The 23983-nt window shown below is 39.4% G+C and overlaps 1 protein-coding gene across 1 annotated transcript in view; it reads left to right on the forward strand.

Annotated features, from left to right (window-relative positions):
* Nucleotides 1-23983, forward strand: part of COL25A1 (collagen type XXV alpha 1 chain) — a 306551-nt gene that overhangs the window by 127760 nt on the left and 154808 nt on the right. The window lies entirely within an intron of this gene.

Raw genomic sequence — 23983 nt, forward strand, 5'->3', positions numbered from 1 at the left:
AATAAATAAATAAATAAATAAAATCCTATAATGATATAGTGGAAGAAAAAATTAGTCAGGTGACTGGATGACATCAAAACAGCTTTTTGAAGTAGTGAAAGAAACTGTAAGCTGCAATGATATAATGAAAGGAACACATGGACGGTTTGCCACCTAAATTGGGAAGGTCCAGTCCTGGTTTTAAATTTTTAGCTAGTTCTGCTAGATAATCAAGTTGACCTCTCCATAGGTATTTGTGTTGAACAGTAATGATGTATAATTCAACTTATCCATGGAATCGTTATTAAATCACTTCAGCAAATTCTGTGAACCCCCTACCCTCAGGGAAAATCAGAATGTATAGATACTGCTGGTCACAGCATCTGCTTTTTCTTTGGAATGGGAAAAACTGAGATCTAGGCTACAGCACTCTGCACTGAAAATTTCCTAGTGTATTGCTATTTGTAGCATGAAAACTCCAACAGCAATTTGGATAAATAAAAATCTGGATAGTCTTATCACTTAAAAACAAGCAAACAAACAAAGAAAACCCTTAGAACTCAGGATATAGTAATATGTAGGAATATATTTGCAGCAACAAATAAGAAAATTTGATTTCATTACATCTACTAACTTGTCCTGTTCTCTTTAAAAATCTCTAAGCATGGCAGGCGTTTTTTTCTTTTTTTTTTTTTCCTATAATACAGTATGTTCTTATCAAGTAGTTTGCCCCAAATACTTACAACTCTCTCACTCCAGATGTGTGCCATATCTTTTCCTCACATTTGACTTTATGGTTTTCATAGAGATTGACAAATGAAACGTGTTTGGAAGTACGGGACTGTAACTGTGGTATCCAAATTCCCTCCTTGTAGGCTGTTGATGTTCAGAGGAAGGCTCCATTTCAGCAACAAATTGAGATATTAGGTACTTTGGTCTATATTCAGGCACCTTACATACTATGACTTTCAGTACCACTGTGGGAGGGGGTAGTTCCTTAGCTCTAAGTGACTCTCTCAGCCAATGTTCACGTCTGGGACTCGGTTCTGTTCTAAGACATTCAAAGGCAGTGCATTGTCCTTGGGAAATCTTTTACTTCGCTTGTACATGTAAGCCCAGCAGTAAACTGTTTAAGAAAAGTGTTAAAATACATTGGCCTGCTTCAAATTGCAGCTAACAACGGCATCAAGTTCCATCAAGAAATTGCTTAAATGACTCTTTTAACTGAGGAATTGTCATTTGTTACAAATAGTGAATGGTGTACTCTGCTATGTGTGAGAGGTCGACATCTAGACCCTGAAATAGTTTGTTGAACTCTGAAATGACAGTAGCTGCCCTTGAAAACTCTTCATGTTTTTCAAAGCCTCTTACAAGCATACACTGCAGCTGGCTGATTTTTTTTTTCCTTCTTTTATTAAGATCTTTGGAAATCACTGCACACTAGTTAGTGCAGTTTTAGAACGTACATATCATCATTTTTTTTTTTTGGCTAATGATTTTGTTTATCCTTGTAAACAGTTCTTCAAGAAATGTGTCATAGGCATTGTCTTTCATGAGCTTAGAAGTCCTGTTCTTTGGCTGTCCTTCTGTCCTTCACCCCATACCTGACTGAAAATAATTATTTCACTCATTGGAAAGTGCTGTTATTTTTCTAAGCTCAGATGATGTTGGTAGAGAAAATAAACTTTCATGTGTAATTTCAATCTAGTATATTCTTCTGGACATTCAAACTGAAGTGTTAGTGTTTGAAATGAAAGTGGCGAGGAAAGCATTTCTTCTCAACACTTTGCAATAAATTACCGTTGCAGCAACACTTACAGCAAACTAGAGATGAAGAAAAGTGTTCATTTACATTTCAGTACTTGAAAGGCCTACATTTTAGTGCTTACCTCATATGCCAGAAATGTACCTTTTTATTTAGTTTAAGTAAACACGAGTTGTTGTTTTTTTGCCGCTAGTTTTCTCTAATTTTTGATAAGCATATTTAGGTTTTAGATGATGGACATGTTCCTTGCTGGGCTAATCAATATAGAAAATCACTTGCAAAACTATAATTATATGAAGGCAGAATATGGAAGGGAAATAAAGCAAATCTGTTTGTTAGGAAGCTGTTTGAAGATTAAAGCCTCAGATTAAACATTCATGAATAAATTATCAAAGGCTTTATCAAATGGCTAAAGCTTGGAGAAAGCTTGACAGCAGTCCTATGTCTCTTTCCTTGTCTGTCTAGAATACATGCTTTACATAAATGCAAAAAGACTTCCTTGTTTAAGAGAAATCATGTATTTTAAAAACATTCTTTCTCCAGAAGTGCTTTCTGTCATTTAAAGGTGATTTTCTTCTGTAAGAGCAGACGCCTTGGCATGTTTTCAGCTGTGAGGCATGATGTTCTATATTTTCTTCTAACATTTTTTTGTTATCAGCCTTTCCAAAAAAAAAATGACATTTGTGCATTGCATTGAAAAATTTATCTACTTTGTTTGTTATTGTGCTTTTTTTTTTGAGGCCATTGAAATATTTTTTCTTCTTTTTTTTTTTTTCCTTCCAGTATACTAATTTTCCTAAGAACTTTTCTGAAGCAGTTAGGATTCTTCATATTACTAGACAGTTGACAGCACATGCTAACAACTAGAATTAGTTGTGGGAGATTGGGTGAGGCAGATATCTTTGGTGAGGCAGATACAGTGTCTCATTAATGATTCCTGTTCTATGAGCATGTGCATATCGTGCACAAACCAGAGCTTCAGCCCCACAGTTCAGACCAGACCTGTCCAGTACCAGGGGAACGGGATCCACGCTCCAACCCGACAGTATACAAGGTGTGTTGATGAGAGCTCAGCTACTTCATCTACCAGTTGTTCTCCTCAGGCTGCAGCTTCCATGAGGTATCAGACATCCATGGATCATGTTTCTCCCTCTGCCTGCCCTGGGACTCCTCTCTTAGCTATTTATTGCTTTCCACAGTAGGTCTTTGGCATAGTCCTACAGCCCCAGACCAATCTCTTTTACTTCCTCCTTCCCTGAAGCTAATTAGTGGCTGCTGCCGCTGTAGTTGCTCTGGCATCCCGCCCATATGGATTATGAGAAATGTTACCTTTGTTATCCGCCACATGCTGGATTAATCTAGTCAGTTTGAGCTGGGTGGATTTAGTCAAGTCTCATTTTTCGAGTCAGTGCCTTGGGTTGGTTACTCGTGGGGACGTGCAAAATGGAAATGAGAGTTCTGGTGGCGTATTGACCGGAAAGGCTAAGGGCGGCCCCGCCGTAAGGTCTTGTTTGTGGTCACCTATTTGGTGCTATAAGAGCCCTGTGTTTATGACTATGGTAATAAATGGAGTGCTCTTGTGCTCCATGTCTGTGGTTCTGGTCTCCCCATCCCCTCCACGCAAACCTCTCTGTACTCACGTGGAAGGGTGCCACAGAGCTCAAGTAATTGAGTAATGAAAATTGAAATATCAGAGGCACTTTGTAGAAGCTTTTTTCTTTGCAAATGTCTTTGCTTGAAATGTAGCACTCCCCCGTGCAATTGAGTTCTGGCAAGGTGAAAGGGTGCCTAAACAGATTTTCTTTTACTTTGAGGTTGACATTGGAAGCCAGGTTTGTATTTTCAAGTGACTAGGAGAAATTTGGAGGGTTATGAAATGATTTTGTTTATTCTTTTTAGGTAGGCAGCAATTCTAAATTGGCCAACGAACCTACAGAACATCAGACGAGAAAAGTAGCTATTGATTTAGTGCCACTTCTCTGAAATCCTTTCTAGAAAGCAAAATGTCTTTTCGGAGTTGGCTGCCACTGTACTGCCCTCTTATTAAGCCAGTTTCTCGGGGAGCTTCTTGCTCATAGGTTTTGTTAGCTCAAAGTGTGTAATAATGATCTGAATACCGTGTTATGTATATGCTTTAGCTAACCCAAAAAACATTAGCACCTATTTCTGCTGATACTCAGGTTTTTGAGACCCGTGATGACTTAAGAAATAGGTGTAGAGTCATGTGAGCTTTTTGCAGTGTGTCCTGCTACAGTAGGTAGCAGAAATCCTGCAGAACACATGCAAGAAAACATCTTCAAATTTGGTGGAAACTTCTAGGGAAAAAAAGATGACTAGAAAAAAAGGAAGAGCAAGAACTGCTGATTCAGATTGAGAGGGCAGCTGACATAGAGTCCTGAAGCATAAGTGTGATAACTAGAAAGTTTCTCACTCGTACAGTGATGCATTGAGAGGAGAGAGAAAACAACCTTATTGATTTTAGTGGGGCTGAAGACCCAGCTCCTGCAGTCCTTGGCACCTATAAATGTTTCTCTTTACTTTCTTCGAGATGCTGAGGAGTTAAAATACAAAGAGGGCCTCTACATCTTAGCCCCACATCCTCTCATGACAAATTAGCAGAGCTTACATTGTTTCCATTGAGCCTGGAGCCCCATCCTGCACCTCTGCTTGGGAGGTGGATCCAGAGCAGCGTACTGGGTCAGTGTGGCAGCGGATCAGGCCAACGTGGGTGAGACAGTGTGCCTGGATGCTTTGCAGTGCTCTTGTCTGCCCTCAGGCTCCAATTTAGATATATCAGTTCAAATTCTTCTCGGTGCTGAAAGGTTTTAAAAGGGAGGAATGTTTTGTGTAGTCCCAAGAGGCCATATTGACTCCATGTATGTGGCTCTCATACAGCGAAAGGTTTCATAGAATTTAAGAATAATGCCCACAGCGTGAATCACTAATGCCATTGCAGAGTGGCTGGGATCCAACCATGATTCTTGCATTTCTTGAATGTTGCTACTACATCAGCTTCTCGGGACATTTTGTCCGAACACCGGGAGGCCGACAGACAGGTCCCTGTTTGGCCTGCAGCATTACTCACACTCTGGTGCTGTCAGTGATGAAACTGTATAGCCTGAATTCAAAACAGACTATAGGTGACAGCAGGTGTCCCATTACTCACTGTCTGATAACCCTTTTCTTGCCTCAACCCCTGCTGCCCAATACAATGCAACGTACTGTGCCACTGGACCTGTTATTGATTCTGTTTGTGGCACACAGATAATGCCCTGTAGACGCCTGAGAAGTTTTGGTGAGACTTTTAACTGGCTCCTTAAAAGGTCCATGAAGATATTGTGACTTTCTGTACAATCTGCTTTGCTAAAACTGGATTCCCAAGCATGGAGTAGCAGATGATGATGGAAGTGTAATAGTTTGCTCTTTTACAGCATGTTGGTCAACCATCTCTAGCTGCCTTACACATGTCACATTTATCAGCATCACCCAGAGTTTGGGATTGTGGTACCTATGTAATGCTGAGACACTGAGGCCTGGGGAGGTTTTGCAGCCCAGAATCACGTAGCACAGATGGATGATGAATCTGGAAATGTCTTGTGTTCCAGGATATCCTGGGCTCAGTTTATACTACCAGTGCGTTTCACAGTAAGTCTGCAGTGAAGGTTGCCTGAAGGCAGCCTACATACGTGTGCTTAGCAGTTTTCAGGACTCGTTGGTGCTGCTCTCTGCAGGCCTTTGCAAAGCAGAGGACGCAGCCTGTGGTCTCTCTGGGAACCTCTTTAAGGCAATTTCAGTGAGTCCCTGTGAGCAGGCTCTGTAGTGGGCAGTTCCCCTTTATGGCTTTTCCACATACAGGCAGCTTCTCACTCGCTTACATTTGGAATAACATTTCAAAGCTGTTTGTAGTTGCCTGTATATATTTATTTATTTATAATAAATAATTTGTGTAAGGTTATCTCAGTTGCTTTTTTTTATGGTTGCACCTACTTTTTGCTAATCATTTTTGCTTCTGTCTTCTTCGGAGTGAATTTACAAATACAGTAGATAAAGTATTAAGTACATTTGGTACAGTCTCAGTATTTATGAAGTGTCCCATGGTGAATTATGTTCTAAGCAGAAGCATTTGCATGAGGATGGGAAACAGAGAGGGGATTGTTTTTTTGCTTTTTATCCAGCAATGATTTCTAGAGAATTCTGCATTGGTTGTTATTGCTGCTTTGCCAGCCAGACAAGATGCTATACATTTCAACCATACACTCAATATTTAGTATTTTTCCCCACTGTATGAAGTATTACCAACCTTTTTACAAAGCCTGTAAGTTCAAATATGTAAATGAGCATTTCTATTTTATTCATGGTACCAAAGGTATGTGTTTTATTAGTGTTACTAGAATAAGCCTTGGGAAAACACCTTGGATCATACTGCATTCTGTGCTGGCTGAATATCAGCAAGATATTCGGAAGAAGCCAAAAAGCTTCTCTTAGTTGTGAATACAACTGAAAACTAGTGGCCAGCTAGGATTTGGTCTGTTGTTTCAGAGCTTAAAAGGTGTTTGCCCTTGTCCATAAAACATATGATCCTTGATGGAATAAATGGGGCGGGATCCTACAGAAGGGCTCTTCAACTTCACGTGCCAGTCTGCTGGCATGCTACTGCTGCTGTCCTGTGGAGAAGGCTGGCTTGCTCATGCCTTGATTTTCTCACATTGGTTGCACTGTAATAGTCTGAAAGCTTGCTGAGCACCTGTTCAGGATAAAGTGCTGGCAGGGTACACAATATAAATTGCTATATAATGTTACCTATGAAAAAGGCTGTAGAAACACAGTGCTGCACTTGGAAATTGGCAAAGGCTTCTGCCATTCCAACTTGCTTCCAAGAAAAAAGTACTGTTGACTCCAGCAAGATAACATGGACAGATATGAAATCCATCACTCTAAACAATGAGAAGCTGGCACAGCGTTGTAATTGTACCAGCTTGGGCACTATGCCCAGCTGCAGATGTCTTTAGAGTTCATTGCTTTAGACAGAAACAAAATCCCAGTCTGCAAGTTTGCACATGACTATTGTCAAATTGGCACGGGCTCCTGAAGAAGATAGCTTAACGTTAAAGTCACTGGTGTGAAAACATACCATCGCTATCTGGGTCGATACAAGCTATTGTTCTGGCATACATGATGTTTATACATGATGCTTTAAGGATCTTGCAGTGTTTGGTAAATGGTTCCTATTATTAGCAGTGGTGAGTTTTGAGAAGTCTTGACCTTCAAGTAATTGAAAAATGTCTTCAAAATATTATCATTTTGAAGACAGAAGACTGATGGTCTTGTACAGACCGCTTCTCTGATTTGTTGTCTTTGAGGTTTTTGTTTAAATCCATTGAATACCAGTTTTTGAGTTTATTTCTTAATCCTGTTGTCATGAGATTGGACTTAAAACACTTCAGGATACTGTGTTGGCTGCTGTGATAGAATAGAAATTATGCATCTTAATGTGCAGATGTATAGTACTGGGATGAGAAAAGGATTTGCAGGATTGAAACATAGTGCAGTATGTGAATATTATGAATGCTGTAGATGTATATGTGTTGACCTTGCACTGCCAGAAACAGTAATAAACATAACAATGTAAATATTATTCTCATGCATAATAATCCTATTAAATGCATGTTTCAGAGACAGCTTGTTATGATTTGTGAATACAGAACATTTCTTCTCTTCCCTAATGTAATAGTTAGGACATTAGAGGAAGTAGAGTCAATCTGCACTAGAAAATAAAAAGTGGACTCAATTCTTTGTAGTGTTACTTGGTGAAAATTTTACGGTAGATGGCTACTGTAAGAACTGATGGTAAATAAAGTATCTATCTTCATGTACAAAGTATAGTAATTGTAAGTACTTAGTGGCTCAAGGTTTTGTTTTTTTTTTTATATTGGTAGTATGTGTTACTTCAAGAGAAAAATGAATAGGTGTAATGTTAAGGGCTCATCTGTATTTGTATTTTTTCACTGGTGATGCAATCCTGAGCACCTAAGTTCTCAAGAGAAACCAAAGGAATGTGCAACTCCTGAGAGGATGAAAATAGCAGATTAGGGCAAAGATATTAGAGATACTGAAAAGATTTTAAAATGGTCATACCGGCAGGAGGATTCTGAACTAAGTACCATTTTTGATGCATGTTCTGTTTAGGTTTTGAAGCCTAGAGTTTAGTTAGCTTGAAGCCTCAGTTGAAAATTGAGACTGATTTCAAGTATCAGGAGTTTGTGCAGGATGCAGGAGGCTGTGAGGGGTATTTAGATTGCAGGAAGAGGGAGGAATAGACAAACTCCAGCACCGTCAGTGTAATGAATGAGTACTTTGGAGTACTCCATTTTTTTAACCCTGTTCTGTCTCTCTGGTGCTGAATTTCTTGCTTCAGAACAAAAAGGGGCAAGGATTCTTTTAGAGTCACTACTGACATTTTCAGCTCTCTGCAATGAATGAAGAACTCAGTGAAGAAGATTTTACATTGCATACTGAGCAAATAACTTGGGTGCCATTGATAACTAAGTACTTCTCTCTACTTTCCATGTGATAGATTCACTGTTTGGGAGAACTGAGAGACATCACTGAACAAAATCTTAGAATTGTTTATACAACTTAGAAGACTTTGGAAGGTAATTTCATTAATCACCTGCTGGTCCTGCTGTGAAAATCTTTATTAACACAAGATGATAAGGACAAGAAGATTTCCAAAAGCTCCATGGTAGCAAAGCGCCTGCTATTTCACTAGTGCTAGGAAACTGTTTTGCATATTCAATCTGCCTTCTACAAGCAGAAGTAATAATCTGTTTTCAAAAAGCTTCACCACTGTGAGCTGTTCTTCCTCAATTATTGATGTACATTGCATGCTCTGTCATAAAAATGTCAGGATGCATGCTTTCTGGTAAGGCTTGTGATGAAGACTTCAGTGACTCTCTGGCCATAACATCTATAGCCAAACTCTTCAGAGGAACTTAGAAGTTTTTGCTATTCATGATGTGGTCTGACAAATGAGGCAACTACTTATTACAAGCTTATTGTGGCAATATTTTCTTGTGTATATCCAAGATAAGCATTTTTAGATTACATGACTTTTATGTATTGATTGGTGAAAGTTGCTTTGTTTTACCCTGGAATGTTAATTCAGTATTATTTAAGATGGGCAGTGTACTAATGGTACCAATAGTAATAGTGTTGCAGTGGTAACTGGCTCTTAGCTGTTTTCACCCAGAGATCTCAAGTGCTTTGCAGAGGAAACAACAGCCCATGTACTAAATGTATAATATTTGGTATCTGGTGTTAAAGTTTGTGGCTTGGGAGGAGGAGAGAAGGGTTTATATTCTGCTAATCTCGATGTGAAAAGCTTTTGTTGAATAGACTGGAGGGAATTAGATGTTGCATAGCTGGTCCTAACCAACCCTATCTATACCTTACCTTATATTAATTTCAGAACTGGGGGAGCTGAGGCTCAGCAGGGCCGTGCCCTGTCTGTGGTCATTCCAGACAGGCTTCAGGCAAGGCCAAGAAGAGTACCAAGTTTATAATCCTGAAAAAAACTTGGCTCGGAGACCTTCTGAACCAAACAGCAATGCTTTTTTTTTTTTTCCCCTCCCCTTGGGCTTTTGTCTTAGTAGGTGTTTTTGGTTTATTTTTAGAGAAAAGTTTGTTTATATGTGGTTATCTTGTGGAAGAGGGAAAATAGTAGCATCTTTGAATGCGTGAATGATAAAAAGTTGGATCTTCATATGCTAGGTGCATTTACTGATTGTTCTGTAAGTGGAGGGACAATCATTTTCTTTGTTGTGGCAATGAGAAGAGGGTGACCTGCTGAAAAAGCTAGCAGCAATGACATTAAAGACCACGAAGAGGAAAGAGCTGAAATCTGGACTTTTTCTGTCATTGATGACGTTTCTGCAAGTAATCAAGACCCAAAAGGTAGAAAGCTTATCTTCCCCCTCCTGTTTCTTGCCAAATGGTTCTTTTAATAGGTAATAGCTACATTACTCAGCTTCGGGCTGTCAAAGTTCTCTTTCTATGGTAAACTCAGCAAGCTTTTTAAGAGCATAAAGGTGAATGGGCTGCCTCTATTGACTCTGCTGCAGATTTTTGTCTTCCTGTTTATCCTCATCCAGAAATGCTTGAACGTGATACAGCTTTCAACACCATAGGTTCTGGCATTTGGAGGTGTTCTTCCTTTGTGTCTGCTTCTGTTATAAGGCAATTTGGCATCACAGCAGTACCTAAGTGGATGATCTTCTGTGTAGGAATTAATACTATCTTTCAAAAAGATGTGTATATAAAATAGATGGCTAAAGATCTGCCTTTATCTCGTATGCATACGATACTCTAATGTCAAGTTGTTTAGACAGTTCTTGACTTCAGTTTGATTTGTATTTGTTGTCTAATTCAGTTAAACATGTTCAGGCCTCTTGTCTCCAGCAGAAACCTGAGACACATTCAGTATTAATAAAATTTGTGTTTTCTGAGTAAAATGTTATCTTGGGTAACTTGAATTGTTTGCTCTCACCAACAAGTCATGTAATTGCATAAGTAAGGAGTTGCAAATGACAACAATAAAACTCCTCTTTGAAATTCTTTCTGTGTTGTACTGAATGGCTAAACTTTGTAATTATATGGCTATATTTGCTCTACCTGGTCTGTTATATTTGCAACACATCTGAAGACTGAGCAGACTTCCAGACTTGGGTTGTGTGGCCCACAGGAAGGAGCCACCTCTTCCCGGTCTGCTAAAGCTCACTGTTTGGTGCGAGTCTGTGTGTGTTTCTCTACGGGTATGCATGTGCACTCTAGCACTGCCTCATCTAAGGCTGTATCTGAAAGGCCACAGCAAACAGGTGGCTTTGCAGTCTCTTCTCAGCCTGGATAGGCTTTTGCTGATTGCATTAGTGTCCCTTTAGTTAGGGCTTGATATCGTGGCCTTAATTCCAAAGTGATGTTTGGGCTTCGGTGTTCAGCAGATGATTATGACCTTGTATTATCATCTCAGAAATCCTGCCAGACCCCAGCATGCTTTCCCATGACTGACACCACAGGGCTCGTCTCTGCCTTTATCCAGAAGAGATTATTCCAACACCGCGTTGTCTGGCTTGCCAAGTAGGTTTGTATGCAAACTGTGGCTTGTTCCAAACATGGTTGCCAAGTTAGTGTTTTGTTCAGGAACATATGAGTTCATATCACTGCTTTTGGTATCTAAGTAGAGCTGTAAACTTTTTTTTTTTTTTTAAATCTCTGCCTGAGTGCTCTGCAGACGTGTGGCTCTTTTAATGAACACTTTCCGCAGGTCTGTGGCCCTTACTAGGACGGCACAGTGACACCAGCAGGAGCATGACCAGACTTCGTAGCCCTATTTAACCCTCTCACTTCCTGACTCAGAGACACGGTCCCTGAGGTCTAGATTAAATTTTAAAAGATGCTTTTTATTAATGTTTAACCTTGATGGGGGTTATGACTATATCTTTCCATAATGTTATGAATATAACTTTTCCCTGCCTCTGGAAAAATGCAGCACTTAGTCATAGCAAAGTGCTAATGTTTAACTTCCCGTAAATTTTGCTTTCAGGATATTTAAGCACAGCACCATGTAAATTTATTAACTCTGGACAGCACTTTAGGTGTAATACAGAGCTTAACGCTTTTCAACATCCCATTCTGTTGAGGCAGTGTTAAGTCACCTGTCCTGTTTCACTAAAAAAGATGTTTGTATAAAGTGGTTTATTCAGTCTGTGACACCTTGAATATGTCACATCTGGGCAGGTTGGTGATGTAACTCTCGCTCAAATATTTGTCCAAAGAATGGTCTTCCATTACAGTCAGCTCCCTGAAGGTTGTACTGTGATGCTCAGAGGCAGATTTGCAGTAACTCTTCACACTGAATGTGCCAGGCTCCTTGCAACTTGGATTGTAGAGAAAAAGCAAAAAGTTAAAATTTCTCTGTTTCCAGGCTTGTTCCCCAGTACTGTAATTTCATTCCAGATGTTATTGCCACGTACTGGTTGTGGAAAGCTACAGTTGCATTTTGCAGACAAAAAGCCACAGGAGCTTGCCCTGTTGAGTCAGGTGCATTTCTTCCATAACTCCTGCATGGACACAACTTAACTTGATTGATTTATATACCAATCTAATTTGCTATGACTCTGCTTGTGGTAGATATGTAAAAAATCTGCTAATCATTTCATTCTCTGAAAAATACTGTAAAGTAAATGTAAGTAAAGTTTTGCAGCTAAATCTTCAAGTATAAATGATAGGAGGGTGGCTAATTCTGGTGAGTAAGGATCTTTTAACTCGTATTTACACAGTTGCATGTGTAAATTACTGTATGTTAGATGACAGTTAGCTTTGTATTATGTTATGAAGAATATCCGTTACTGTTTTCCCTTTGAGACTGAGACAAATCTCAGGATGCTTGGTTTTTATTCAGCACTTGCCCAAGTCAAAGTCCCATAGCTCCAGGGGAGGATTTGCCTCAGTCAAAGCTGATAAGGCCCTCTGGAATTGTCTTTAGGTAGAAAGATCTTTTGTGCGTGTACTCAGCTCTGAATATATATTTGTGTGTCTGGCAGTCTAAAACGATAGATCAACTCCATGTGCTTTGCTAGAGATGGATTTTTGTTTCTTATTTGTTCTGCTAGTCCATTTTCTTTGTATGGGTAAAGAATGATCTATATAAAATAATGTGAACAGTCATTAGATTTTTGGAGTCTCTATTATGTCACGAGACAGACCTTGATAAAAGAAAAGGGCACAGGTTCCACCTGTGAAAAGGCAATAATAGAGTGGATTAAGTTCTTTAAGTTCAACATGGGGTTACAGTTGGCTGACAAAGTTACGGCATTGGATGGTTTCCAAGCTACTGAAGGTACAGCTGGTCACAGAGAAGCAGCTGAGAGCATCCATTCTCTTGTGCGGCTTTCTGTGAGCTCTCAAAATTTGGGCCATGTACTAAGCTTTACATTTTTATTAAAAAAAAAAAAAAAAAAAGACACTTAAAATAATTGGAAACATATAATGAAGCAAGCCACTATATGATTATAATAAACCCTCATCCATCAATTCTTTAATCTTTAATCTGACCTATTACAACTTTCTTTGGTTGTTCTGTTACGTTTTGAAAGAGACATCTATAGTAAGAAAAATACAACTCCTGATTGTTTTGGCATCTGTTGAAGTCTGTTTTGTTGTGATTACACAGTGCACTCACATCTCAACCTGGAGTAATGTCCAGTGGATCCAAAGCACACTGAGCATGGTCTCGTGAGAGTGTTTAAAACAGGAGATACGATGAATACAGATTGTACTTTCTTTGAAGACTTGATTTTGCAGTACTTTTTTTTTTTTCCTTTTTTTTTTTTTTCAGGCAAGTATGTTGTTGAAATAGTTGAGGCTAAGGAGCAGAATGTAGCCCAGGATAATAAAAATATTTTACTGCTGTCTGTCAGGTTTGATATGTGTCTCCTTAGGAACCGGAGCCAGTATCACAGCAAAAGTGCACAGGCAGCTGTAAGATGTAAACCAAAGAGAGTGAGTTACTTCCTTTTATTACTTCGTGGTCTTTTGCAGTTGTGTCCCTACTGGGCTAATCCAAACAAGCTATTTTGGAAGCGAGTGAGTTTAGTTGTTTTCCCTTTTTGTAAATGAATGGCACATCAGTAGAGGAGGTGTTCTTACAGATTCTCCAGAGGAAACTGTGATACTTGGATTTGTGGAGTAAGGCAGTCGTGGCACTCTATTTATTTATTTACTTTTGTTCGTAAGCAAGAATTGTGCTGCTTTGGTGCTGTTACGCAATAGAGACTTACTGAACCTTTTAAAGCCACTTATTATTTTTTGTAATTAGAACTAACTTCTGCAGCTGTCACTAAGCTCCTCGTCAGATGATATATTTATTATATTAGAAATGAGAGGAGGCACGTGAGTAAGACTGAAAGGAATATGCTGTGCTCAGGGTAGGGTTTTATGTTTAAATGGGTGATCAGCATGTGTGGGTTAGACCAAGATGATTGCAGTACCAGTGCCTGACTAGTTATGTGCTGCCTTTAATCCTCTGGTATTGTATTTCATTGTCTCCCAGTGCACTACTGTCACAACTGAAACAAAAACCCTCTAAATTCAATGAACACTTTTATCTGTCATCATAATCACGAAAGTCTTGTCAATCATGGCTTAAAATTTAAGCATGCAGATCAAATCTGTAGAAAGAGGAGACACCTGGACTCCACAATGTAAGTGGAGATAGTTTAAGATATTAAATATTTGTTTCATTTATGTTTTAGGGTTTTAACTGAATATGTTGTTGTTTTTCCACATCTTTAAAAATCTAGAAAACCTGTTTAGTGACTTTGCAGGAGAAAATTTTAAGAATCAAATTAAATTGATATGACAGATTCTTTGGTGGAAGTATTACTTGTTTGTGGCAATACTTTGGATTTTAGGCTTGTTCTTGAGCTGACAAGGAAGACCAGAAAATCTGGAAAAAATTAGTAGCTTGCAAATAAGTTAAGGCAGACCACTACAGGTTTACAAGAGACTTTAAACCTGAAAGTGATCGTAGTCACTTAAAGGTGTATTTGGCTCAGATATGACTTGTGAACAAATATTCTTGGTAAGCAATTTACATTTACACTGTTTGTTTCAAATGCAGATTAAATATATAGAAAATATATGGTAATACAGTAACAACTTCAATGTCGTATACATAGTACATAAAATGATATTTTTTATCTCCTGTTAATGAAGCTAAAGACAGTGTTATTAGTACTTTCAGATTAAAAATTTGGGTTAGATCTATTTAAAAATGTGGTTCTGTATTCCAGAAATTACTGTTTCTGTGTGTACTGTAGCAGTACTGTGAAAAATTGATAGTGGAATGTCATACTTTGGTTTCAGATCACTGTTTGATATTTCAAGTGATAACTTTTAAACACCACTTTATGTGAGATTTTCAGAAATGTTTATATTGATCTAAACTGGTACTCACTGAAGATGTAGCAAAACTCCCAAGCCATAATGAGCATTTAGAGTAATCTGTCCCCATACCGTTATTGATCCTTAGGTACTTTTACTTTCACTACAGCCAGTGAAAATAACACGATTGACGGTGATAAGGGTTTGTGAGCAGGTGACATACCATTCGTGGCACTGCATCTCCCTTGCCATTGTGAGACTCAGTTTTCAGAGGCGTGTGTTTTTGCCAAAAATGAACCACAGTCTATTGGTGTTTCTTTTTTTAAACAGAACCAGCTGTTTAAGAACAAAAATTAAAATAAATTCTAGCTTTGCCTGTGTAGCCATAATTTGAAGTGAAAGATTGAGATACCCTGGCTGCTTTTTTTTTATCTTCTTATTTGCTTCTGCTATTGCCATGTGGGGGGAAAAAAGATGCTCCAAGTTCACAAAGCGATGAGCCTCTGAAGAACCATCATTTTCAAATGCTGAGCGCAGCCAATGTGTGCAGTGAGGTGAGCCACGTGGCTCACCACAACTGCTCCAAAGCAAAGCCAAGCCCATGGTGCATCTCCCACAAGTATGGAGAGGCCGTCTAATGGGCGCGCGGGTGCTTGAGTGCGATTTTCCTCCAGCTGTGGTCCATCTAGTTCACTGACTTGCCATTGCATTGAGAGTGCCACATAGCCAAAGTTTTAGCTTTGAGTTTGAGAAAAGTTGTACTTTCCAATGTTATCATGCTATAATTGCTTGCCATTTTCCTGTGGTAGAACTCCTGTTGCTGAGATATGAAGTGACTTCCTGAAGGTGGATGCAGGATTCGTTTTTAAGAGCTCTTAATTCTGAAGCTTTTGCTTTTATACAACTACATTTGTACTTCATAGTTAAACAACCATACTGTCCTCAGAAAGTATCTAAGTCTGTTCCTAAAGGAAATTCAAATTCTGAGGGGAAAGAATTTAATTCTGATACTTTATTTCATCTACATTAATACTTGAAAAAGTTAAATGAAATTTAGCTTTAGAGTTTTTCTGTCTCCAACAAATGTTTTTTGCATCATAGGGCCAACTATTGATATGGCATGATAATAATACAATGGAATGGCAAGTTGAAATGATGAGAAGACTTTCATGCCTTGCTGGTATAGAATAGCTATCCCTACATACTTCAGCTGTCCCTCAGCAATATTTGTCAGCCAGGTGATAGCAGCTATTTCTGTGTTTGCAAAGATGACCATGTGTGCATGAAGTGTTATATGTTCATTAAAATAGTTTAGTGGTCTCACCACTGAAGTTTAGTCTGCAAGAATCAGCAAACGGTTCCAGCCCAGGCCACTGGGAACTATTTCAAACTCTCTGGCAAGATAGATCATCATTCCAGCTTGTAGCTGGACACACAAGCTATGATCTGAGGTGAATCATTTTGTTGGTTATCATATAAGTGTACATGGTGACCTTTGACAGCATTTTAAGTACCATCAGCTAAACATATTCTGCCACAGCACTTTGGTGGTGGTGTAGTAACCTGTGAAAGGTGCAGAGTTTGGGGACATGTTTGTTCTGCATTGATAAATCTTCCTAAAAAGAGGTCCTGTAAGCAGCAATGTCTCCTACCTCAGTCTTCCACCTAATGAATGGAAAAGAGAAAATATCAGTATGATTAAACTTTGGGGCTGTAATGCATGCGCAGGACTCCTGTAATTCAGTAAAGGTTTGTGTTATATTTGTGAATAGGTCACTGATGGCACTCCTAGAACTACAGCTGTGGCAAAGGATGGGGCAACATGTTAGAGTACACGGGGATGCAGAGTAATGCAAAACAGTCTGTAGGTCTGTTCAGTAGGACAGTGGAGGTCTGTTAGGTAGGACAGTGGTGCCACTTTTGCTGGAATGCCAGTCGCTTGTGTAGAGCATTAAAACAAGAATAATTAAAAAAGGGGGGGGGGGGAATAAAAATGCAAACTAGTTGTGAGGAAAGCTTTTAGGCAGAGCAACGTGTTCTCACATCTGTTGCCTGTGTTATTAAGATCATGTGTGATGTCTGCAGAAAGTAGGTAACCCACCTTAGGTCATGGTATTCAGAGAAGCTAAGGTTAACTGAGGTTTTATGTCGTGATTAATGAGTTCAATCTGCAGACTGGGCTGGGAGCTGGTGGCCAGCAGAGCAACTAAAAGAGGAAATATCCCTTAAGCACTCAAGCCTCTTGTCCCAGGGAGCAACACCAGCAGCATTAGCAAAGCTACAGGCAGCTTCCCCCTGCCCCACAGCCGGTGGGCTGGGGAGGGAACGGCTGACTCCAGGCACACCGCCTGCATGGGTCTGGGTAGGAATAAGTGGGGAAACCGTGCTTGTGTCAGAAACATAAACCTGTAAGGAGTGTGGGTGGAGGGAGATCAAAATGGAAGTTAGGTGGTGATTTGGGAGTGCTCAAAAAGCAGGGCCGCTGGGGAGCCCTCTCCACAGCTCCTAGGGAAGGAAAGCATCTTTGGACTTCTACGGTAGATAGAAAACTAGAAAGGGTGTCCAGGGGTTATCCGTAGCCAAGAACTGAATTTTATGTACATTTTGCTTGTAAATGCTTATCTTTTACTTTATAATTGAAGAAATTAATTCTTGCTTAAGGTGTTTTTTTTCCCTTTGATTTCCTTTTTCGCCTGTGTATTGTTAGGTGGTGAAATGAAACAGAATGAGATTTGCAGATTTAAATTGAGCTGTCTTTAGAGAAATTTTGAAAACAAGTTTTGCACGCAGGCAGCTCTATAGAAAGAGGACCTGCTCTTGGGGAAGTGCTTGAGAACAGGAGGACTGGGAGGAGCTCCTTGCCAGTCTCTGCAGGAAAGGCAGCATCAGGCTCCTTTCATCTCCAGCTGCTAGCTTCTTGTGTAGAGGAGCCCTTATGGAGTAGCGTTCCCCCTGCGGGAGCTGTGTTCGAGTTACAGCTCAGGGCTTGGGCTGAGGCATGAAGTGTTTCAGCCTTGTGCTAACACACTGGCTACAGGATCAGAGGAAGCTTAGAAAAAGGTAATAATAAGAATAGTTTATGATATGGAGACGTTTCAGATGCAAGTGTTGAAAATATACGGTCTGTCCACCTTACAAAGAGTAAAACAAATAAGAGAATATAAGAATTTGTTAAATAGCAAGATGACATCTAGAAGCCGGGTAGTACGTTTCTTGGTCTCATAATGTTGAAGGAGATGTCTGTGATTTTAGAAGAAAGTAAACAATATTGGTAATGAGAAACGAATACTCGAAGTAGGTTATACACGGTGATTTAGTGTCACACATGGTTTCTTGGGCCAACAATTTTAAAAGGTTAAGGGAAAAAAAAGCAGTAGACATTGCTATGGTTATAAAATTGGTTCAGAATGATCATACTGAATGATGACAGAGTTTTTGGAAGGAACGTTACTTTTCGTGCTTCAAACATGTTTAACTACCAGAGAAAGAGAGAGGAAATGTATATGTGTATGTGTGGTTCTGGCTATCTTGCAGGTGGTGGTCATGGGATCCTTTTGGCTCCCTCAGTAGTGTCTGATACTAGCAAAACAATGCTAGGCTAGACACCTCTAAGTGGTTAAAAAAATAATAATAATCTGACCTAGAGAGGTCAGATTTCTCTGCTGTGGATCAGATAGACTGATTTTGGCATCTCCTCATCCAAGTTGTGTAATAGCGTCTGACACCTATCCAAGCCCTGCAATGCACTGATGTTTCATGGTGAGCCAAAAAGAAGATGTACTGTGTGTGAAACAATGAATGCTATTTATCCAGCTGAGGCTCAAAGGGAACAGATGATTTTATGAGGTAGGAAATTTGGGCAGGCTGTCCCAGACAGGCTGAGGTACAAAGCAGAAGATGGACATGGCAGCTGGGATGGTTATGCAGAGTGGCAGGAAAGAAGAGTCCAAATGTTACATGAGCTTAAAAAGCTGAGAAAAAAGGGAAGAGCAAAAAGGCCGATGAAGTAGGCTGGAACAGATCCATGCGGTGTTTGAGAGTAAGACCGTGCTCATGAGATCGAAATCCTCCCCATTCTTCCGTAGTTAGGCTGGAATTGATGGCAGTGCTGTGAGGAAGGGCTGTGAATGTCTCTGTCAAAACTCGTGTTGGCCAGGCATTTGTAGAAGGAGAGCTCAGCCGGTGGGGATGCCACAGTCCTGTTTGCTGTAGCCAGAACCCCTTCCAGTGGCAGGATGTGAGCAACAGGGGTAAGGGAGGTAGAAATGCAAGCACCAGCTGTCATTTTGCCAGTGCTGCAGCTGAACTACAAGGAGTGGATTGGTTGGCTTCTAGATATTTTAATCACATGATTGCAGCAAGGTTGATAGTCTCAGGCCTAATGATACTGAAGTAATTTTACTAATGTCAGCAAAGTTGCTCAGGATTTATACTGAAAATGTAATTGGGCCTTTTTTTTTTTTTTTCCTGACTTGACAGCCAATTTCTTATGTTGCTGTAAAATACATGCAAAATAGATGTCCTTTGAAATAGCCAGGAACATATTATTTTCCTGTGCACATGAAATACTCATTATCTTTAACTACGTGTATGTCAGGAGATGTGTGAGCAACGTCCAGAGCATCGGTAACACAGGGAACAGGATTTTGAACTCCTTTGTTATCTGTAGGCTGGTGCACTGATTTGGTGTAGGAGCTCATACTTGCACTGTCGGCGAATACCTGTTAGTTTGGTATCACCTGAGATGGCCAAATCCTTTTCCTTTGATAATGTCAGTGTACTTCCCTACATAATTAGGATAAGCTTGACTTCCAGATCAGCTGATGACTGAATGGCAAGACGTTTTGTTATGCCTGGCAGGTGCTTCTCAAGGAAATGCAGGTCTTGTCCACTGAATCTTTTTTCTCTTTAGTCTCTGCTGCTTTTTTTATGCTGGATTTGTTTGCTGTAAATAGATCAATAAGTGAGAGAATGAAGGCGGTGTCAGTGCAACAATGTTTTTGTACTACCCATAGTTCTATAGATGAATATATAGATTTTCTTTGAAGGACCTGACTGATATAGCATAATTTCTTCTATTATTGAAGATATCTCCACAACATAGAATTATTCGTTTTCAGATCAAGAGAACTATAGAGACAAAGCTTCATGTAGGCAAACTGCATGTTATCTGTTCCTCTGTTTCCAAAATTTCTTAGCTGGTGTGGTTGATTTATGTGACCTTGATATATGGCAAGGTATGTCATGGAGTAAGTGCAGTTGTACTGTGCTTTCCTCCGGTAAAAACAATCACTCATACAGCAACATAAAAATAGTAGAACCGCTGTAGACCTCTGGCACTCCTGTGCACATAGAACACAAACCATTAAAAAGGGAAAAGCCCCGTTGTGGCAGCCTCTCCAGGACCAAAGCAATAATTTGACAATCATCTGTCTGTGCCAATCACTTGGATCACTGTAATCTGGGAATTCTGACTACAAAGATGAGAAAACCCGTTACCAGAACATGAATGTCACCATAGTTGTGCTTAATATTTTTGAAAGTGTCTCGGTAAACCTGAGAACAATTACATTCTTCTTCGTGTCCTGTGGTCTCTTCAAAAGTACTACATTGGTAGTTTTCTGACGGCTACTTATACTGACCATTGAGAAGAAATTTTTGTTTAATTGGATGAGTTCAAGGAGGTGAGGAAGAATTGTTTGCTACAGCCTTAATATTGACTCGGTACTTTTTATTGCTTATGTTTCAGTTAAAATATCAAGAGCCAAAGTCTAGTTTTTTTTGTTGTTGTTTTGTTTTGTTTTTAACCAGTTCATTGTGGGTAGATAAGGTAAGATAGACAAAACTTTGAGTAGCTAACTTGTAGCGCTTTAGAAGATAGATTTGGTGCTTTTTTAAACAAAAATCCCCTCATTTCTTTCAAATTTCATTTGAAGAATTGAAGAATTTTCAAAATTCTTTGTATAGAAATTGCATTTATTTTTGATTTCGAAGGAAAAAATAATTTCTAAACTTTCTGTTCATAAAAATTAAATTCATAAATGTTTTTGGAAGAATAAAAACCTTCTAGTATTGTGAAGCTTAACTAATTTAAAATTGAAAACCAGCTGATCCTTGGGCATTTTTCTTTTACTCCCTATAGGTAAATCTAGTGAGTTTAAGAAAACAGTGTATTGGCAAACTTTGCTACTATAAACTAGCTTTTGCCTATTGCTCAGGATTATTAATCTTTATTAAGTCAGCTCACTCCACTGAGATTCGACCTTTGTTTTTCTTTTGAAAGCATTTTTTTTCCTTAATATGAAAATATGTTTGCACAAACTACTACTTAAATACTCTGGATTAAATTTAGTTCAGCACAGACACTTCTGGTAATATTCTAGAGAGTTTTTTATCCTGGGTGAGAAGGTTCAGAACATTTACATCGTAGGTTGTATATCTTGTGCAAGCTGTAAAAATGTGTGGACTTGTAAAATGAGATTGTGCTTGGTACAACTTTATTCACTGCGTCTGCTGCCCCAGTGAGTCTCCACCAAAGCCTTCAATTACTGCAAAGTTATAAAACTCTAGGCAGATGGAAAATTAATATTTATAGCAAAATACCCCGGGTTTTGATAAGTGGAAACTCTTGGAGCAACAGATGATGTTTGCAGTTAAGATTTAGAAGGCAGCCTGTTCAGGAAAAGATGAAAGCTCGTGTACTTTCTGAAGTAGTAGGTCATCTAGTGATGGCCTTAAATGTCAGCGTTACTGTTTCTGTGAACTGGAACCATCTGTGATGAAATGCTTAAAAAACGTTGTTCTGTACTGGTAAAAATAAATATAGAGAAATTATTTCCTCAAATGGCCCCCCAAACCCAGTAAAAGTTGGCAAGATCCACCTCTCATTTCACAATTTCTGAAAGGTTTACAAAGGCTGCTGCCTTGACAGAGCCCTGCGCAGTGCAGGAATCAAAAAAAAAATAATAGCTTTTCAGGAGAGGGGGAAGCGCCTCGTGTTGCTCAGGAGCTGCCAAGTACGGCTGGCTTGAAGAGCTGGAGGTCAGGGCCATGCAGTGAGCTCATGGATGCGCCTGTAAATCCAGAGTGATTTTCCTAGCTTCAGTGCTGTGGTTACTTTGGGAATACAGGAAGAAGTGTTTTTCTGGTGATTAACGTTTGCACACATGTGAGTCTAGTCATCTTGACATAATGGCTTAGAAAGGATCGGCGCTTGGTGTCAGAGGTAGAGCCCCTTAGCCGTCAATGTACTCAGCTACTGAACTGGCACTTGAATGCTCTACAGAAATCTGGTTTTCTGGATGAAGCTTCCTCCTTTCTTCCTGAAATCCAAAGCTTGAGGTTACCCACGTGGTTTTCTGTTTGTGGCTCCAGTGTCTTGTGCTGGTCTGCAGCTGAAATTTTGTAGTTTTCAAGTTCTGTTGTTTTCTCAAGGGAGGACTCGGTAGTAGACGTGCATGTGTGTGTAAGTGCACACCTAGAGCACGGCTAAGCTTTGCTAAAATAGTATTCTGCACAACAAGTTGAGAATACTTGTTGTTATATGCTGAAAGACATAAAGATAAAAAGGTTATTACCAGGGCAAGAACCTTGTTGCTTTGTCCTGTGTGTCCATTTGTGTGATCAGCCTGCGTTCATCAGCTTGGGGGCAGCCAGGGAAATCTCCTGCTGCGCAGGGACGTGTTTCAGTGTTAAGAATTGGAAAAAGTGTTGAAAAAAAGCGTGTATGGAAACTTATTACATGAAACAAGTTGTTATCTGTACAAGATGTTTCCATACAGATATCTTGCAGAGACCAGAGACTTTCAGGAGCAAGGTGCAGGTTCTCTACAATGAAGTGATATTTTTTTCCTGTTTTTCCATCGTGTAATAGCAAAATATTCTCATCTGGTTGGTATGCTGTTGATAATGAATAACCCATGCTGTTCCTGCTTTCTATAATGTTGTTGCCGTAAGCTTTTATTGCATTATGCAAGCACTGTAGCTGTTAGAACAAGAAAAAAGTATTTTAGTGAGACATAATGTTCTGATAGGAGCAAACCTCTCTACCTTCAGTGTAAGAGCTGCTCCTCTCCTTTGTGTTTTTGTTGTTGTTTTCTTTGTTTGTTTTAATAAATATCCTTTTATCTCCCTGGCAAACTAATCACTCAAGTATATTTTCAGCATCTTTGTCTTTTAAACCAGATTACTTTGCAATATATATTAACGGGGGAGGTTTAGAATTCACGTGCATTTAAAATATAGGGGATGATGGTTCAAAGGACTTATAAAATATTGTAACTACTGTGACTATAGCTTAATTATTTGCACAAGCCCACTTGTGCACCTAATTTCTATTGCAACCTGTGTGACACAGCCACAGCAGCGGTACCTGTGCTCCCGCATGCTTTGTTGCTCTTGGAAAGTTGCCCATGTGCTTGTCTCTTGTAGGTTTAAGGTTCTCACCTGTGGCTGTGAAATGCTATCAGCAGCATTTCAGTCCTGTTTCAACCCCACAGCTGTTGCCTTTCTTCCTAGTTGTATGAGAAGAAGTGAAAGTGTGCTTTCCTCGCACTTTCAGGAGCAGCGTGTCAGGGACACCAAGAAGAAAGGAAGAATGTGCTACTCGTGCCTGCAGTTTAGGGAGGATGCTGCAGTCTGAATACAAGTGCAGAAATGAGGGACAAAAAATATTTTATTTTTCTTTAGAGGCTGAAGAAGACTGACTGTAGTATGTAAATATTTGTGGAAAAAGGACTACGATTAATAAAGGATTGCTTAGCAAAAACCAAACAAGAACCAAGCTGGTGTGTTAAGGCAAACAGATATAAACTGGAAGCACAGCATCTTAGACAAGCGTGTCTAACAACAAATACTGTGTTAGTGTTTGAGGGGTGGGGAGCCAGGTGATGGTTTCTTCATCATTCTTTAGTGTTTTCAAGTAAAGGCTGGATGCCTTTTCCAGAGGAAGTGCTCTTATAAATAAATACATGCCAATTTTGCTTAATACAGTAATAACTAAATGAAATTTAATGCTCTGTGATAAGATAGGTTTAAGAAGATTGAAGGAAATGGTGTAGCAATTCAAATGAATACAAAGACTTTGGTGTTGGTTTTTGTTGCTTTGTTTTTGTGGAAAGGAAAGGTATCATTTCTTCTCTGGGGTCCCTGGTGGACAGCAGAAGAATTGATGTACTTCTGTGCAGCAAGTTGAACATAAAGAAAAACGTTCTTGTCATCAGAACAGTGAAATACTAGGGGGAAAATGCCTGTGGAAGTTGCAGTAATATTTTTGATGTGGTTGACTTTTGCCTTGAAAAA

This window comes from Anser brachyrhynchus (genome assembly GCF_964034855.1).
Source record: "Anser brachyrhynchus genome assembly, chromosome: 4".
NCBI lineage: Eukaryota > Metazoa > Chordata > Aves > Anseriformes > Anatidae > Anser > Anser brachyrhynchus.